Source organism: Miniopterus schreibersii, assembly GCF_964146895.1.
Source record: "Miniopterus schreibersii genome assembly, chromosome: X".
Classification (NCBI taxonomy): Eukaryota; Metazoa; Chordata; class Mammalia; order Chiroptera; family Miniopteridae; genus Miniopterus; species Miniopterus schreibersii.
Window position 1 is genome coordinate 55,575,045 of NC_138104.1, and position 18,635 is coordinate 55,593,679.

At 36.2% G+C, this 18,635-nt stretch overlaps 1 long non-coding RNA gene across 3 annotated transcripts in view; it reads left to right on the forward strand.

Moving 5' to 3' along the window:
* LOC308551355 overlaps positions 1–14,421 on the forward strand; it is a 31,804-nt gene extending 17,383 nt beyond the window's left edge. For all 3 annotated transcript variants that reach the window (XR_013998010.1, XR_013998011.1, XR_013998012.1), the window contains exons 3-6: positions 3,392–3,526; positions 4,894–5,112; positions 6,064–6,196; positions 7,360–14,421. This is a non-coding gene — a long non-coding RNA (uncharacterized lncRNA). The remainder of the gene's footprint in view (positions 1–3,391; positions 3,527–4,893; positions 5,113–6,063; positions 6,197–7,359) is intronic.
* The last annotated feature ends 4,214 nt before the right edge of the window (positions 14,422–18,635 follow it).

An 18,635-nucleotide genomic window follows, 5' to 3' on the forward strand; every position in this document is an offset into this window, starting at 1 on the left:
AATACTGTATTTTTGACTACTGTTGAGTAGCATGTAACATTGGTTTCCTTCAAAATTCAACTCAAGTTGGATCTCAAGTATTTATCTGAGACTTAGCTGACCTGCTGAATTAGCAAATTAAACTTCAATGGCCATGCACAGTTATATGTCATTGTACTGGTGCCATTGTGTTAGCTATGTTTTTTTGGTGATTTAGGTGTTACTTGATTGCTCTCTGACCTCTTCAAATTAAGAGCACAGAAATATGGCATGTTAGCTTCCTTGTGCATCCTGTACAAACAATTTCAATAAAGGACTTTTTTTAATGTTTTCATGCCTACATTGGAATGAACTTTTGATTTGTTTTTATTACGTTGAGAAATTGAAGCAAAATTTAAATTTGACCAGTGATAGATTTCAAGTATTTTGACTAATTTGTCCAGAAATAGAGGCTAGGCAGCAGACCCAAGTAATACCCTCTTTTTGCTTAAACCGTGTAATCAAATGCTTATGCAGGTAATAATTTCGAAATAGGGATATGGCTGGGAGATCACTGTACATTAGTGAGTTTCATAAAATATCTAGATTACTATATACACAGCTTTGAAAACTTTTAGCATACTGTATTTTATGCTGTTTGTTAGTGTGATTGTCATTGTGCAGTGTTGGTATGCAATTATCCTGTAATCTATGTATCATTAAAGTTTTCCAGCCTTACATGCCCCCTTTGACTGAAAACTAGCCATTAAACACACTACCTTTGAAAAGAACTTTTGCTATTATGGATAATTGAATGTTTGGACCTTATGTATTTCGATTTTAAACAAGTAATTCCTTATAAACAGGAAAGAAAGAGAGCAAGTCTTTTCCCCAGATTTGCAAACAATGAAGGTACCTGTTGTAGCAAAATCTGGCACATAGAATTACCAGTCTCAAGTTCTATTTCACTTGCTTTTTAAAAAACTGCATTTTATAAGCCTTCAGCATATGGTTGGGAGATGCAAAACAAAACAAAAACTTATTTTAGAACAGTTTTAGAATTGTATAGAATAATTCTAAGGCTATTACAGAGAGGTCCTGTATACCCTACACCCAATTTTCCCTATTAACGTCTTAACATTACTATGGTATGTTTGTCATAATTAGTAAACCAATATTGAAATGTTATTAGAGAAAATCTGTACTTTCTTTTATGACTAGACTGGGTTTATGAGTTTTTGGGAAGAGGACCACCAGAGGCATAGACTGCCGTTCTTATTTCTTAAGAGTTTATACTATAGACATGAGACATGACATATCACTGTTGATGTTGATTGTAATCACTTAAATTTTACGATTAATATTTTGTTATATTTGATTAAACTCGTAAGAAAATTCGTATGCACACTTTAAGTTCATGGAAATAATTTTTAAGCTAAAGGGTATGAACAAAATAGGAATAAAATTTTTGCTTAGGTCTATAATAAAACTTGAAATGTAAAAATAGTACTATTATGGTGTTGCCTCTTTTGCAGCATAGTATGTCTCTGCTGTCACATGCTGTGATAATGCACTTAACCAAATTGCTCTTTTCAAACTGCTGCAAAATCTTGTTATTATAGCACACAGCAGCAACACTATTGTCTTTTATTTGGCACAAAACACATTTATATGGTTTCCTCTGTTCTTTTCTTTATACTCTAGGCAACAAAATTAATACCATTTGCCACCAATCTGGCAATGCAAGCCTCCATTATGAGTTAGTCATCTAGCTGATCTGGACCATCCTTATGGTGAAATATAAATTGGTAGACAGTTTTTAGAAAGCTCCTATAGTCCTGAGAATCTTTGTCCAGACCTCAGAGTGAAAAGACCTTTGGATTGAGAGAAGACTTGTGTTTACATATCACTCCACCACCCACTAGTTTTATAACATTGAGGGAGTCTCATCTACTGATATCCCAGTTTCTTTATGTAGAGAATGAAATACTGGATTACATGATATTAATATTCTTTCTGTCATAATTCTGTGATTTGTCTGGTGTTGGAATATTTGAACTGGCTGGCTATGCCACTTGTCTTTTTTTTTTTTTTAAATACATCTTTATTGATTTCAGAGAGAGGGAGAGAGAGAAACATCCATGCTGAGAGAGTCATTGATCAGCTGCCACCTGCACGCCTCCCACTGGGTATCGAGCCTACAACCTGGTCATGTGCCCTGACCAGGAATCAAATCTCGATCTTCTGGATCATAGGTGGATGCTCAATCTTTGAGCCACGCCGGCTGAGCACCACTTGGTTTTTATGTCTAAAGTACCTTGACATTTTGTTGGACTAAGGGATGATGGATCAAGAGTCTAAAAATTCTTATCAATGAATATTGAACTGTAATGAAATGTATTCTTCTGATCCAAAATGTAACTACTTTCTCTGCCCATAGAATCCCTTTAAGGGAAAGAGAATGATCCTTGTATATGCCATCACTATACTAACATAAGCTTTGATGCTAAAGCAGCCATACTTAGTAAATATGGTCTATAGTAGCTCAGAAGATCTGGGGAGGCTGGAAAAGTTGTTTCCTTTTAGGTACCTTAACTGGACAATGTATAATGAATTTGAGCTTGGATCCATTTAAAAGTTCTTTGGGAAAAATTTTTTTCACATGGAGTGTCCATTTACCATCATTAATAGGGTTTCAGAAGGGAGCACAGTAAATATGTATAATGTATGGACTGCCATGTTTAACTGGAAGCCTGTATTTAGGGATGAAGTATCTAATCTTAGGTTAAATAAAGATGGGAAAGGATTTGCTAAGAGATTTTGAAGCTTGTTCTGCTCATATTGAGAACATCATAAAGTACCAGTTTGGCTTTACTGGACATTTTATCTAGAGAATAGAGCTGAGTAAGTGATCTTTCACTTAAAATTAGAATTTGTTGACATAAAGGCCCTTATAAATAATATGGCAATTCCTGATCAGAAATCTAGAAGCCATATCTGGTTCTTTTCACACCATACCGTACTATGCAAAATACTTTGAAGATTGCAAACCTGGCTTAGACCTGCCTCAGTGAGCTATCTTATAGTAAAGACAGTTAACTAAATATTAAAAATGGTCAAGGCAATTGTACCTCCAGGTAATAGTAACAATTTCTCTGCTACCTTGTACCTTGAAGTATTTTCAGCAAGAGCATGACCTTTAGGCCAGAAATTTAGTCAGCCCTTAAGGTGGGTATTGGTTTGACCTATATTTTTATTTAGTTCTTTTTTAACCTTCAGCGATACTGCCAGTACTTGCCATTACAGGACCTGAGGGAGACAGGACACACCTATATCTAATGATTCAGGTTCATGCTTCCTAGTTTTTTTGATGTTGAAGTTTTCCCAATAGTTTTGGTATCCTATCCCACTGAGCTGTCTTTTTCCCCTCAAGGACATTCTGAACATGTGAGACCTGACGACTACAAGCAGCTCTAAGAAGCTCCATATTCAGCAGATCTTTCCTTTTGAAAATCTGAATAAGCTCCAACTAATCTAAGGACGGCTTGCAGACTACGTGGAGAAAAAGGTAGTTTGTTGTGGGAATTCTTTCTTTGGCTTTAAGGACTTTAACTTCCTGCAGATCTCCTTTTTAAAACAGAACAGGAGCCAGTTTTCGTCAAATCCTACAGTTGTGTATGTGCGTTTTTTGTTTTTTTTAATGTATATGTACATTTTAACTTTCCCATTTAACCTTCAGAGCTAGGCTCAGTGAGGTCTATAAGGGCAAGAATACTTGATCTCCTTTTTATAAATAAAGAATTAGAGATACAAAACAATAAATTACTTCCTTTCAAATCTCTTAGCTACTTAGGAGAAAGAACAAACGTATGCTTTCTGATTAATAGGTCTCGAAAATTATTTCTACTTTCCTTTGGCAGGCTGGTAGTAAGAGCTGAGGATTTGTTATGAGTAATACTAATGTGATCTGTCATAGCCCTGTTTTGGCAGGCCTAATTTCATTGTTCCTGTCATTCCCTCTTTATTTTAAGAAGTTGAGGTTTTGTTACTTTGAAAAGCCACGAAATTGCTAAAAGGTAGAATAAGAGACCCAAGGTCCTGTGTTAAGCTGTTTATCTGATTCTTAGCCTTCTGTACCTTGTTTTTCCTTTTATGTAGACTTGCTTAGCTGTCATAATAACTGAGGTTTTATATCACTGTAAAGATTCTTGATTTCTCTGAATATCTTGGGACTTTGGTAGTGTCTAATCTATGGAAGGTGAAATGTACCATGTGGATTGAATAGAAAACAATTGTTTACCTTGGCAGTGCTCCAGCATCTGACTACTTAACATATGAATTAAAAGAGAAGAATGCTACAGAACTAGGTGAGAGAGAGAGAGACACATTGAAGTAGATTGCTCAGTTATTAAAACAGTGTTTTATAAAAGAAGCTTGAGGCAGTATGAAGAGTTCTTATAGAACTCATAGGGTGAGACAATATTAGATCTTTTCTAAGTAGCTTGATAGGTCTTTTGTTTGAGAAAATTTATCTTTTCCTTCTGTTATTTTCAACCTCTTGACTTTTTGACCCCTCACTTTATTTTATGGTGAGAACGCCCGAACATTAATAATCCACACTATAGAAGATTGCTCATTAGTAGAGTGGAGAATAAAGCACAGTATGGGATTTGGTAATAATTCACCTCTAAATTTCTCTTTGAGATGAGGGGAAATTCAAGGAATGGAGCTGGAATGAGCAGAAGACTCTGCTTTTCTCTAGGCTGGTAGCTAGAATATAGAGCTCTCCACAGTTCTCAATCTCCACCCCTCAATCCATACTAAAAAGGGTAGACATCACTTAATCTAATAGCTAATTGCTCTTTGAGACAGACTTTCCCAGTATACTGCATTTCAGTAATTTGTTAATTTGTTTTTCTTTCATCTCTTCTCCAGATCTTCCTCAGAAGAAAGGCTTGTTGCTTTTCAGTGTTAGTGACCTATTCCCTTTGACGATCCCTAGGTGGAGATGGGGCATGAGGATCCTCCAGGGGAAAAGCTCACTACCACTGGGCAACAACCCTAGGCCAGGAGGTTCTTTCTACCAAGATTCTTTCCTGGGCCCAGATAAGAAGGTGAAGTCTCAAGACGTTCTCCGTACATCAGAGGTGGTGGGTAAGCTGTCCCTAAAGCACAATAAGGACACTGTCTTTAATTTTTCAGTATACATTGCATTTAGCTTTCCAGTGAGATTGTTCTGATCATTATTGACTGTGTCTGATTTGGTAAAAACAGCTTCCCAACTCACCTGGGAAGCAACTGTGTGTGAGATGGGTCAAAATGGTGATGTGAAGAGAGTAGCAGGCTGCCTGAGTTAGGGTGTTTAGAGTGGGACTATAACAGTAGTACGTTGTAGAAGCCTACAGCTAAATTGTTCTTTTAAGAGAACATGGACAACAGCTGCCACATCTGCAATATTGATCATGGGCAGATCATCATTCTGGACCCTTTAGTCCTCAGAGTCTCCCCTGAGGCCCTATTGGAGAATTTTACAAATCATTTACATACTTTAGGATGCCTTGGAATGTCCATGAAATAAAACACAAAACATGCTGTTTCAGAAGATAAATAAGAGTTGTATCTTTTTATGCCGTGCTTGATGATTGATGGAAGCCTCACAACTAGAAATAGGAACCTGACCAGAAATTGCACAAAGTTATCTATTGTCAGGCAGATCTAAAGAACCAGAGCCCTGCACACTGTAGGTCAGTGATGAGAGAGGCTGATTAGGTGGCTTTAGGTTGGGAGATGGGTTGAAGTGTAGTAAGTCCTGATTATAAAGGCTTTGTACAGATTAGCATTCAAGTAATGTTGGTGTTTCCAGTGGCTCATCGAATATTATTAGACAAGACATTTTCCTGTTTATCCCATAGTTTCCCATTCTGTTCAGTGAGGAAGTTGTATTAGTTTTACCTCTAAGGACCTAAACTTTATACATTTCTAAGCTCTGTAGAGATAGTTTCTATAACTCATTAATTTGAATCTTCCCATAACTCTAGTGAGTACTCAGTTAATACTTCTTTATGGCATTTATATAGATTCCCTCCTTTTTTTTCTTTTTTGTAGCTCCTGATTGTTCCCTTTATATCTACCAAATCATTAATCTTTCTCAAAAGCAATGCAAAGAGCAAGAAATTTGAAGACCCCAGAGGAAGATCAACATGCTTGGCACTCTAGCATTTTAGAATAGCAGAATGAAGTAAGTTGTTGGTGTTGTAATCATGTGAGGACTGGTTTAGAGCTACTAATAGCTGTTTGTTGGAGATTTTTGTGGGATGGGGTATCGTGGTGTAATATAGAGAAGAGGGGCCTGAATGTGAGATGGGAGGATGAACACTAACCTGTAAAGGCATACCTCAGATGTACTGCAACTTGGTTTCAGACCACCACAATAAAGCAGTATAGTGAGTTGTAAGCTTTTTGCTAGTAGAGGATGTTGCTTTCATTTTGTAAGAAATGCAAGATCTGTGAAGCACAGTAAAGTCAAGTGCAATAAAACAAGGTAAATTATGCCTGTATAACCAACTGGGTTCACTGAAGCAATTTAAGGATTAATTAGTCTATACCAGTTGTGTCAAGGTTAGTCTCACCTTATCTGTTCTTTATCTTCACTGCATAAATTCTTTGCCACTCTTAGAGGTCTAAACATAGAAACTTTAAAAAGAAGTTTTTGGTTTTTTTGCCGAAAGGGTACCCTTTTTCTTATCTCCTCTTGTGAGAGAATCTATCTGCATTTAGTGCTAAAGGAAAAACCGGTGTTATAATGTGAACTGTGTGAAAATCAAGTTAGTTTTCTAAAGGGATAGGGAAAGGTGAAAATAAAAAATGAGGGCATTGACTAGGAGCTCTCTAACAGCCCTTTATAATAATATTTACTCCTCTGTGGCACCTTGGAAATTCTTATAAACAGTTGCAGTAGAATGTTAAAGAGGCACACATTCTATATTTAAATCCTCTGCCACTCATTAGGTGTATGGCCTTTGGTAATTTAGAGTGTCTGATTATGCTTGTCTGTTTATGAAGGTTAAGTGAAATAATGTATGTAAAGTGCTAGTACAGTGCCAGGCACAGGGTAAATTAAAGATTACCCAAGAAGTTTCATAAGTTTATTGGACCAACACGAGTGACCACTACTACCGTCTAGTGGCTGGCAAAGTTGGCATGTTTTGGGTCTATGTAAGGAATTTCTAAGGTAAAAAAAGTCTAAGTAGAAGAGCATTTGTGTTGGTGGCGGTTATCATAATTATTGATAGTGACATAAGTAACATTGTTACTAATAATAGATTATTGTAGTTATTAATGTTCCTTTTGGTTTTCTTTTGTTCTCTTTGTGATGCTTCTCATGGCTATTGTGCCCCTCAGTGTATCTTGTCTCTTCTACTTCTAAATGTTTGCCTTGGCTTACCTCTTTCACTCATAAGTGTGTATTTCTTTGCTTGTCTATTTCTTCCTTGAATGTCTTTGTTCGCTAAAGTGTGTTTTACCCAATTCCATGATCATCTTGCATCTTATCTGTGTATCTTTGTTTCGTTTTTTTGTTTGTTCATAAGAGTCATTTGTGCCTTGTCTTAGATGTCTCTCATTTTTTCCCTTTGTTACTAATTGTCTTTGTTCTAGATCTGACTCTTCTTTCACTGTTCTTCCCATTGTGTCTCTGAGTCACATGCTTTTGCTCATTCTTTGTCTTGTCTATCTCTTTTTTTCTCTTTCGAACTCTGCTTACTCATTACCCTCTCCCATTTTGTTAGTTTGACATTTTACTTTTTTCTGATTCTGGCCTCCCTTCTGCTGTTTCTACTCTTCATCTTGGATATCTCTTTTCTACGTGTCCTTTCTGCTTCTCTTGGGCCATTTTCTCTCCTTTTTCCTGCTCTGTGTGCCTCAGTGTCTCTTTGTTCTTTGTGTCTTTCCGTTTAAACTTTCCTCTCTCTGTTTTCTTTGTTTCTTTTGCTTTTCTTCCACCCACCTTTGGGTAGTTCAATCTCTTCATGAGTCTGTGTCTCCCCCCTTTGATTTCCTGAAATCTTCTCTCCTTGTGTATTTTTTGTACATGTGTGTACACCCATTGTGTGCATGTTTGTGTTTGCGACAAAGGGGCTTCCTAACCCCTTCCCAATAGGTGCAGAGTGTCTGCTATCAAAAGAAGCATTGAAGAGCTGTTCCTTATGCCAGGCCATCCTGTGAAATAATCCAAAACTAAAAGAAGGCCCAAGGGTCCAAAGACTTAAGATGGACAAAAGGTAGAAGGCCCATAGTGGGTAGAAGTCCCAACACAGAAGATAGAACCATGATGTACATACAGAAAGTGGCCCTTGTTGGACAGAAGACCTGACTAAGTTGGATGGAAGTCTCATGTCTTGAGTTAGACAGAAGGCTGAAGACTCAGGATGAGAGGATGAAGACCTGAGTGGGGACACATGGAAGGCCTGAGACCTGAGACACAAGGCCTAAGACCTGAGATAAAAAGCCTGAGCTTGAAGACCTAAGAACCGAAGATAAGGAATCCCTACATGCACATAAAAACCCAGGAGTCAAGTGTCTCTACATGGACTCAAAGGCCCAAGAGAGACAGATATATTAAGACTAAATTAGGTGGGAAACTGGAGTCCCATGACACAGAATCTCAGAAGACTGGAAACCCCAAGACCGGAAGAAATCCCAATATGAGAACCCTAAACCTCATTTCTATTCTACTGCTATCTTCCCTACTGTTGGACATGTTTAGTTCTCCCTTTCCAGTTTTCAAATCTCCATTTAAGCCCACTTACTTTGAGATGTCCTTTTTGATGATGTTACTACCTTGAAGAGATATCTTGAGATTGGCAATATTATGCCTGGGCCAGTCTAAGGCAGTTTTTATCAGAGTTTTGAGTCATTAAGTTTTAGGTATTTTTTAAAAACTTCATTTCTTTTCACCTCCACTCTGTTTGAGAGAGACAAATGGGTGAAATTGTATTTTAGTCCTCCCTTTTCGTAAGAGGCTCTAGGCTTATGGGGGAGAAAAGTGCCAGGCTATCTAAAGAAAATGTGAAGAGATGCTCCAGACCAATGAGAACAATTAGATAAAAAGTACACAGATGTGCCAGCCTGCTGAGAAGTACCAGCCAGCAACACCTGACTTCTTTGAGCTTGAGTGAGCAGAATTCCTGGGGTTTGGGAATCCTAGTGATGGTTACAAAAAAGAACAAGTAAGCCTGGAACAGAATGAGGCTCTAAGGAGACACCCTGAACTCCCTGCTCATAGTAGTGGCCTAATAATTTGGTAAACTGCACCAGCCCTGCCCTGGGGTTTAATACCAACCTCTAGGCTTAAAGGTGACAGAACTTGGAAGTATTTAGCAGATTTAAACTTTCCTTGTCTCCCCCACCTTACCATAACGAAAGAATTTAAATGATTGAGAATATATATGAAAGCAAGGTGTTCTCATTAATAGTGTATTGGCAGTCATGCATAGCTAATATTTATAAGTACAGTCAGTTGTGAATCATTATATACATCAGGAGTCCTCACACCCTTTCTCCGAAGGGTGAGATGGCAAATATTTTAGTCTTTGCAGGCTTTATGGTCTACATTCTCTCCCCTCAATCCTTTAAAATGGAAAAGCTATTCTTAACTCTTTAACCAAGTGTATTTGGTCTGTGGGCCATAGTTATTCCTGTTGTAAATGTTAAATAATATTAATTTCCTTGTGTGGGCCTGTCTCTGTGCTAGGCACAAAGGACTCAATGATTATTTATGATCATATCCAGGTGACCTGAATAAAAAATGTGAATATGTTTTTAAACTATGAAAGTGCTTAAACACAAGTTTAAGAGTTGATGAACGAATATTGATTACAAAGTATATACATTCTACTGTCTAAGCACAGTGGATACAAAGATTAGAAGAAGCATGAATGAAGTGCTTTGTCCAAATTACATAATACTATGCAGATATTAGGAATTAAATAATTGATAAATGAAAATTTATTTGTAGCCATCGTGTTTCTGCTGCTTTGGTGATTTTGAATAAAAATGCAGTATTCCAGGTAGCAGAAAAGAAAACACATGGAAACTACTTTAAACTATAAAATATACAGCAAACACAAGGGATTAAGCTATTGCAATGACTTCCAATATACTAGATAACATGCTAGGCACTACGGATAACAGGAAAAAGCATTCTCAATAGAGAATTTAAAATTTCAGATAAGTGCATTTTAAAGTGGTTTGTAAACTAAAGCACTAAATACCAATGGGCTAAATGTTTATGAATGAATGAATGAATGAATATTTCCAGCTATTGTTTTGGGTTCTGTGAAATCTAAGATAATGCTCCCAAGTAATAAGAAGGAGGTTTATATTCTGCATTATTTAGATGTAAAGAATTAGATATTGCTTATTTTAATCAGTCAAGACTTTACTGGTGATAACAAGTTATTACCAGTATATTTTCCCAGATAACAAGAAAATATAATGAATGAGATTGAGCTTTCTAAACTATAAAGTGTTGTATAAATATGACATAAGACGTTTTCTGTGTGAATAAAACTTTCTGTGAGTTAAGCATTGTCTGTAAAATTCTGATTATATGCTTGACCCACTATGAGAGAGGTCGTATAAATAATTATACAAACTGAGCGTTTGATTACTTATTTAATGAACTAGTATCAGTTCCTACTGTGCGAACTAACTGGTACAGGTACTAAAGAGATACACACATTTAGTGTGCCTACAGTTGAGAATAAGGCAATAAATATGTTAGCATTTTGTGAACTCTAAAGCACCATATAAATGTAACTTGATTTTCTCATTTGGTGCCAAGTACTATAAAAACTTGAAGTATTGTTAACTATTGAACACTCTGACTATAATATGTAAAAGATTAAATTTATGATGAATTCAAGGCTGGATAATGTCTACTATGTGCCAGTCTTTGCTAGGCATCAAGGATCTGAAAATAAAACATCTTTATTGTGTTTGTAAATGTTAAACTGCCATACAATGTAAGCAATATCTGCTGTATGAATATTGATGATTTACTCTCTCATATCCCCAGAAAGCAACTAGTGATACAAAAATTAATTACCCTTATTATTGAACCTGCAACAGAGATCTGCATAAATTTAGAAATCTTTGTGTTCTATATAGATAAAAGGAATTAACTGTTGCCTTAGTGAATGACTGATTACTTTCTATGAGGCTCAAAACTGCACAAAAATGATTTTATCATTATTGGATGCTTATAGGAGGAAATGATGTAATAGATGTGAGATCTACACTAAAAGGTACTTAACTACTGCCAGGCTTATGTAATGATGAAAACATGGGGAAAATAGAATTGTGCAAAGCAGTATGCTAAATGCTGAGCTTAGGTGTAAAGATACCATCTAGACCAAAAAGCTACTTGCTCCCTGGCCTAAGTGAAGAGATGGGAAAATTTTTTAAAAAAACAAGGTGTTCCGGTTTTCCGTTAGATTTTTAAATTCTTAATGCTGAAGATGGAGGTGAATTAGCTTCACCTTGGCCTGGCTAGAGACATTTAAAGAGTAAAAATAAATGGCTCAGCATTGCTTTTGGATTTACTTGACAAACATGGCATATTTTATATGGAATAAATAATTCTAGGTCCTGAGCATAAGAGCAGTGAAATGGGCCTAGTGTAAAGATCTTTATATCAGTCACAGATCATAGCTGAAGATATGAAAACATCTTTGATTTTTGAGTAAATATCGGAGTGCCTGTTTTCTGGGAAGTACTATGCTCATTTAATTAGTCGAGTAGGTATGGTTCAGAAAACCCATCGACTTGCTTTGGAGATAAAAACAAAAGGGGGAAAAAGTCATGGTTCTTTTAATATAAAATGACATTTTCCCTAATTCTAAAAAGTCCCAATATCACTTGCTCATTGACCTAAATTGAAGCCAGAAGACTGATAAAAGGGCTCAGGATTTGTCCTTAATTGATTAAGATTCTGCTTTAATTATTATTATGCAGTTTATGATGAGAATTAAGATGAAACAACTGGTAAAGTTATTTGCTCATTGGCCTGGCTTAGAGTCAGGAAGCCAGTTGAGCAATAAGAACTTTTTTTTCTATATTTTGTAAACATTTATTCACTCCGAATAAAGTACTGTCCTTAAGTACTAAGGAGAATTAAGAGATTCAAAACAACAAAGTGCACTTTAATCTCAGTAGCTTATGGTTGAAACACAAGAACAAATTTTATCATTGCAGGTCTTTCATTAGATGAAAAAAATTAATTGACCAGCTGTGATATTAAGACACAGAGGGAATGGTTAAATAGATCACCTTCTCTTTGACGTGTTTTATAGAGGAGGAATGAGAGCTTTTTATTTATTCATTAATACAAACATTGGAGAAGGTGATGCTAAAAGAAATAGATCTGTTGCAAAGGCATTTTGTCTTGGAGATGCAATAAAAAAACAAGAATGAAACTGGTCATTAAACAGAAGTGTCTATTTCAAGGCAATGTGCTAATTTCTAGGCAAGGAATAAAAAAGGGTCTTAACTGAAATACAATTTTTTTTTAACTGGCTTGGAGGCTAGAATATGGAAGAGTTTACTGTTCCTTCACTTTTTTTTTTCATTTATTAATTCATTCTACAAGTATAATTGAGTACCTATTATATATAAGGTTTTGCTGGGTTCTCACTTGGCCCAAGAGATGAAAAATGAATGCTTTCCCAGAGAAATTTTAAAACTTTCCTTTAGAGTTGTTTTCTTGTTAGGGGTTTTTAGCCCCTGGATAACATTGTGTGGTTTAATTCCTACTCCATATTTCTTCTGTCATTCTGGCCACTACAATAAGCAGGGTTTTTCACTGAGCTTGCTCCTTAAATTACAGGAGCCTTTCTTATAATAGACCATTTTTCCTAGCCCATCGCTCATGAGAAATGGCTGTGGCCATTGTTGGGCAGAAGGAGGGATGACAACTAATTCCCAAACCCCAGTCTCAATGGTACCATCCTTGGGGAACCACCCATACTCAAACCACAATTGGTTTTGAAACATTCACCAGTTTTGTCTATTTTCAATTCTTTATTCTTTACATTCTGACAAATACACACTGCCTAAGTAGATCTCTGAAGAACAATCCCCAGATAGCAAGATTGGAGATGGAGACATGATATCTCTTTAACAACAAACTTTCTACTTAAACCTTAGAAATTGCCTCTCAGCATCAAACTTGGTCACAAAAGGACTTATTGTGGTACAGTACTGTCATTGAATGAAAAAATGAAAATGGCTTAACAATTTTTACCATGCTTAAATTTTAAGAATAATAAAAACTAGAAGTAATTGGCAAAAATTGGAGCGAAAAACACCAAACAAACAAAAAGTTAAAATCCAAACTTCTAAATCTAGGCCCAACTGGGTTTTGACCTTTTCTATTTTTAAATCACTCACAGAGGGTGGGATAGGAGGAAGAGTGAAAGAAAAGGTCAAACCTATTTCTAAGGGCAGCCTGGCTTTGTTTTGGATTGGTCTTGAGGTATTAGTACCTCCAGGAATAACTTGGGTATTGCTTTTTTAAAATTTAATGGAATTAAAATAACTGGTCATTGTTGAGATGAGGATAAAGTTTTTTGTCCTCATTCATTTCTATAAGTTTTTTAGAAGCACTTTTTGGCTGAATGATATTAACCAAGCCTTGGGTTAGATAATTATGTGATATGTTAATTAAATCAACTTGGCCTCCATCATAAGGTAGTCTTAAAGATAGAGAAAATTCACTGTAAAGGAAGAGGACTTTATTGTTTACTTTCAAAACATGTATATTTTAGTTTACATGGCAAGCCAACAATAACATGCGTAAATAAATGGAGAAGGAAAGAGATAAATGTGAAAGGATAGTTGGTGGAGGGAGCACATTTGAAGAGGATGTGGGGTGATTTTTCTGGTTTTCTCTTTGTACATTTTAATTTTGACATCAGATACATCTGTAATGTTTAGCTTTTAATATGTGGTGTCAGCTGGACTCAGTAACACTCCGTTCTTTAGGTAGGGGTGAGTCTGTATTGGAAAGTGCAAAGAAGAAAGTAATTACAAGCCTTCCTTTCGCAGTTTCTGGCATCCTAAGATTGCCACTCCTGAATAAGAACACGTTACCATCAGCTGATTTTTGTGGCATAAATGAAGTAATGAACAAATCTGCTTTTATAAGAGATGGCTTTATCTCTACCCTTCTACCTCAAAGGGAATATATGCCAAAATACTTCACTAAATGGAAGAAGAAACACTTTGACTTGTGAACTCATGTGAAATGCAGAATCTTTGCCTTGAATTTTTTGAAGATTGACAAATCTTGGTCAGCATGAGTGACATCAAAAAGCAATCTAAAAGCCATCACATATCACAACTGAGACAAATTGGGGAGTATGTTTTCTAATGTCAAATAAAATGTACTGTTTGAAAACTTTGTATTTTTATGTGACAAGTTCTGCCTCATTGTCTATTAACTACACTAGTTATTTCATTTTTTTTTTTACTACTAGAATCACCCAGTATGGGTGATTTGTGGTCTCATTTCCAATTTCATTTGCTTTGGTCAGGAATACTGAGAAGCACAAACCCAATAAACTGAGGAACAAAAACATTTTGAGGAAAGGGCAGGATGGGACTTGAGCATGAAAAACTATTTGTAAGTTTGTGGCAAGTAGGATGTATTCAGGAAAGAAATCACTGTAATTGAAGAAGTAAACAGCCCCAATTCCTTAGTAAGTGCAGTGGTCATTGGTGTTCCTAGAATTCTGGGTGATTAAATACCCAAATGTTAGGTTTGTGACTTCATAAGCATATGACTCTGCCGTCTTAATAGGCAGGAGTGTCTATTCCTTCGTTGGCAATTATATTGGCAAGTATTGCCTTTGGAAGAAAGCCTTAAGCTGTACATACGCTTTTAGTACTTAAGCCTGAAGAACTCGTGCATTACATGTTACAATTTTATCTTGTTACTACAAATGAGTAGGATGTGATGTGACAAACTTGGCCGATGCATATCCTGGTGTGTTGCTTCTGAAAGGGAATGGGCCCTAGGTTCCCATTAGTACTCATTTACATTTCCCTGCAAGGGAATATACCTGTGGGACAGATAAACCCAATGAGGAAAGTGGAAGGAGAAGTTCCAAAAGAGTTCTTAAGTTATTCATTGTCCCCTATGCCTGTGACTCTTGGCAGCTTCCCTGTGCTCAGCACTGGGAGGACTTCCAGTTTTGTCATTTTAAGCTTATTTTGGGGTTTCATTTTTTTGGGGTTTTTTTTTGGTTGCTTATTTGAATATTATAGAAAATATTACAGATGTCCCCTTTTTACCCCCATTGATCCCTTCCCCAGACCAGTGTCTGTGTCCATGGGTTATGCTTATAAACATATAAGTTCTTTGATATCTCCCCACCCACCCCTTCTCCCCCCCTCCCTTTGAGATCCCTCAGTTGGTTCCATGCTTCTATGTATCTGGATCCATTTTGTTCATCAGTTTATTTTGTTTATTCCACATATAAGCGAGATCATGTGGTACTTGTCTTTCTCTGACTGGCTTATTTCACTTAGCATAATACTTTCTAGTTCCCTGCATGCTGTCCCAAAGGATAAAAGATCCTTTTTTATAGCTGCATAGTATTCCATGGTGTAAATGTGCCACAACTTTTTTACCCACTCATCTATTGATGGGCACTTGGGCTGTTTCCAGATTTTAGCTATTATACATTGCACTGCTATGAACATAGGGGTGTATAAATTCTTTGTGATGGATGTTTTGGGTTTCTTAGGATATATTCCTAGAAGTGGGATCACTGGGTCAAATGGCAGGTCAATTTTTAATCTCTTCAGGAAACTCCATACTGCTTTCCATGGTGGCTGCACCAGTCTGCATTCCCACCAGCAGTGTACTAGGGTACCCTTTTCTCCACACCCTCGTCAGCACTTGTAGTTCGTTGATTTGTTGATGGTAGCCATTCTGACAGGTGTGAAGTGATACCTGATTGTGGTTTTAATTTGTGTCTCTGAAGATGAGCGATGTTGAGCATTTTTTCATGTCTCTTAGCCATCTGTATGTCTTCTTTGGAGAAGTGTCTATTTATGTCCTTTGTCTATTTTTAAATTGGATTGTTTGTCTTCCATTTGTAAAGTTGTATGAGTTCCTTATATATTTTGTATATTAATCCTTTATCAGATGTGTTGTTGGCAAATACGTTCTCCCATAAAGTGGGCTCCCTTTTCATTTTGTTGATGGTTTCTTTTGCTGTGCAGAAACTTTTTATTTTGATGTAGACCCATTTGTTTATTTTCTCCTTAGTTTCTCTTGCCTTAGGAGAGGTATCAGCAAAAATATTGCTAAGAGAGATGTCTGAGAGTTTGCTGCCTGTTTTCCTCTAGGATTTTTATGGTTTGATGTCTTACATTTAAGCCTTTTATCCATTTTGAGTTTACTTTTGTGTATTGTGTAAGTTGGTGGTCCAGTTTCATTTTTTTGCATGTACCTGTCCAATTTTCCCAACACCATTTATAGAGGAGACTATTTTTACTCCATTGTATGTTCTTGCCTCCTTTGTCAAATATTAATTGACCATAATGAAGTTGGCCAGTTTCTGAGTTCTCTGTTCTGTTCTGCTGATCTATATGTCTGTTCTTGTGCCAGTATCAGGCTGTTTTGATTACAGTGGCTTTGTAGTATAACTTGATTTCTGGTATTGTGATCCCTCCAACTTTGTTCTTCTTTCTCAAGTTTCTTTTGGCTATTTGGGGTGTTTTTCTGGTTCTGTATAAATTTTTGAAGTGTTTGTTCTAAATCTGTGAAATATGCTCTTGGTATTTGAATAGGGATTCCATTGAATTTACAGATTGCTTTGGGTAGTATGGACATTTTAATGATGTTAATTCTTCAAATCCATGAAAATGGTATATTTTTCCATTTGTTTATATCTTCTATGTCTTTTTTCAGTGTCCTGTAGTTTTCTGAGTAAAGGTCTTTTACATCTTTGGTTAAGTTTATTCCTAGGCATCTTATTTTTTCAGTTGCAATGGTAAATGGGATTGTTTTTTTGTTTGTTTTTTTTTAACAGTAAAATTCACTTATATTTGTATTTTTCTATAACAACAAACAGTACAATCATTAAGCAGTGTGGCTAAGCAGACAGTTTCTGTTTTAGCCCATGATAACTTATATTCTTTCTTTCAAGTGAACTTGGGGAGAAAATGGAATTGTTTTTTTAGTTTCTGTTTCTGAGAGTTTATTGGTGTATAAAAATGCCATTGATTTCTGGGTGTTAATTTTGTACCCTTCTACCTTGCTGAATTCATTTATTAAATCTAGTAATTTTTTGGTGGAGTCTTTAGGATTCTCTATGTACAATATCATGTCATCTGCCAATAATGATAGTTCTGTTTCCTCTCCAATATGGATGCCTTTTATGTTTTCTGATCACTGTGGCTTGGACTTCCAGTGCTGTGTTGAATAAGAGTGGTGAAAGTGGACACCCCTGTCTTGTTCCTGTTCTTAGGGGAAATGGTTTTAATTCTTGTCCATTGAGTATGATGTTGGCTGTAGGTTTGTCATATATGGCCTTTATTTTTATGTGGAGGTAAGATCTCTCTAGTCTCACTTTGCTGAGAGTTTTTATCAAAAACCTGGCTTGGATTTTATTGAATGCTTTTTCTGCATCTATTGATATAATCATGTGATTTTTGTCTTTCAGTTTTTTTATGTGATGTATCACGTTTGTTGATTCGTGAATATTGAATCAGCCTTGTATCCTTGGAATAAATCCTATTTAATCATGGTGTAAGATCTTTCTAATATATTGCTGGGTCTGATTTGCTAATATTTTGTTGAGGATTTTAGCATCTATGTTCATCAGGGATATTGGCCTGTATTTCTCTTTCTTTGTAGTGTCTTTATCTGGTTTTGGAATTAGGCTAATGCTGACCTCTTGAAAAGAGTTTGTACATCTTCCTTCCTCTTGGATTTTTTGAAATAGTTTGGGGAGGATAGGTGTTAATTCTTCTTTGAATGTTTCGTAAAACTTCCCTGTGAAACTTTCAATGCCAGGGCTTTTGTGTGCTGGGAGACCTTTGATTACTGCTTCAACTTCATCAGCAGTTATCAGCTTGTTTAGACTTTCTGACTCTTCCTGAGTTTCCGAAGGTTGTATTTTTCTAGGAATTCATTTCACCCAGGTTGTCCAGCATGGTGGTATAACATTGTTCACAGTATTTTCTTATAATCTTCTGTATTTCTGTTGAGTCAGTTGTAATTTCACCTGTTTCATTTCTGTTTTTGTTTATTTGGGTCCTCTCTGTTTCTTGTTGAGTCTGGCTAAAGGTGCATCAATGGTGTTTACCTTTTCAAAGAACCAGCTCTTGGTTTCATTGATCTTTTGTATTGTTTTTTAGTCTCTATGTCAATTATTTCTGCTCTGATCTTTATTATTTCCTTCCTTTTACTACTCTGGGCTTCTCTTGCTGTTCTCTTTCTAAGTTTTTTAAGTTGTAGGGTTAGTGAGTCTGTTAGAAGTTTTTCTTGTTTTTTGAGGTAAGCTTGTAGTGCTATGAACTTCCCTCTCAGGACTGCTTTCATTGTGTTCCATGGATTTGGAGCTGTGTGTTCATTTTCATTTGTTTCTAGGAAGTTTTTTATT